This window comes from Chaetura pelagica, unplaced genomic scaffold (assembly GCF_000747805.2).
Source record: "Chaetura pelagica isolate M959 unplaced genomic scaffold, ChaPel_1.0 scaffold438, whole genome shotgun sequence".
In the NCBI taxonomy this organism is placed as follows: domain Eukaryota; kingdom Metazoa; phylum Chordata; class Aves; order Apodiformes; family Apodidae; genus Chaetura; species Chaetura pelagica.
This window is the reverse complement of record NW_009954113.1, coordinates 1,165,255-1,166,310: the sequence shown is the minus strand read 5'-3', so window position 1 is coordinate 1,166,310 and position 1,056 is coordinate 1,165,255.

Sequence of the window (1,056 nt, the reverse complement as noted above, 5' to 3'; positions counted from 1 at the left end):
TTCCTCCCCCTTTTCCTCCCCCTTTCCTCCCCAGCAGAAAACAAAGGTTATAACCGGTCGAAACAAGCATGAAATCTGTTTTTATAAAGCTCAGGAGCTCTGTGTGGAGTTGTTGCGGCCCCGGGCAGCTCTGTTTGCTGCTGGTCTGTGTGATGGTCTCTGTCCCATGGGATTTCTTAGGGATCTGCTAAAATCTCTGCACGTTTTCTACCTTTGGTGAAACCACTGAAGGAAAATCCTTTGGTGTTCTCTGGGAGCTCGGAGGGTCCTGTTCCCTTCCTTAGAAATGAAATGTAGTGTTGGTTTTGCATCCTAGTGTTAGGAGCAGAGTGTTGGGTTTAGTGTTGTTTGGTTTGGTTTAGTGTTGGGGTTTTTTGCATCTTAGTATTAGAAGCACATTGTTGGGTTTGGGTTTTTTTAATATACCCTAGTGTTAGGAATATAATAGTTAAGAGAGAAATGAGATATCTGCACATTCCAGTGACACCTGGGATGGTTTACAGTCCAAGGAACTGAGGGACTGAATTGGGCTCCATCTGGGGGATCCGAACATGGAGCAGGATTTATGGCCAAGATCAGACCCAACAGAGCCACTTCTGTGCTGCTCCTCAGGGCAGGAGGACACCAGTAGGTTTGTTAATTGGGAAGACAGCCCAGGGGGCAAGAAAGGTCAAAATTTTACCTTAAGAGGTAAAAAGTAAACTGCTAAAATGGAATGTGTAAACAGGGGCGGGAAACTTATAGGATAACTTGAAGCGTTGGATGGGCTGGAAACCCTGGAGTGCCCAGCCAGTGGGGAAACAGGGGAGGGAAATTTGCGTCGGGAATAGGGAATATAACCCGTTATTCACCTTACTATGGGTGTAAATAAACTGTGCTTCGTTGAAGGATCCGTGTGGGCCTGTTCACTCCATGTGGGCTCTGGAGCTGCAGGGCCCAGGCCGGGCCGGGTTCGGCTCCTGACGCGGCTCCTGTCAACTGAAACCGCCCGTGCGCAGCCCCCGCTCCCGACCGGCTGATTGGGGTATGGGGCCTGGGGAGAGGTTGCCATAGAAA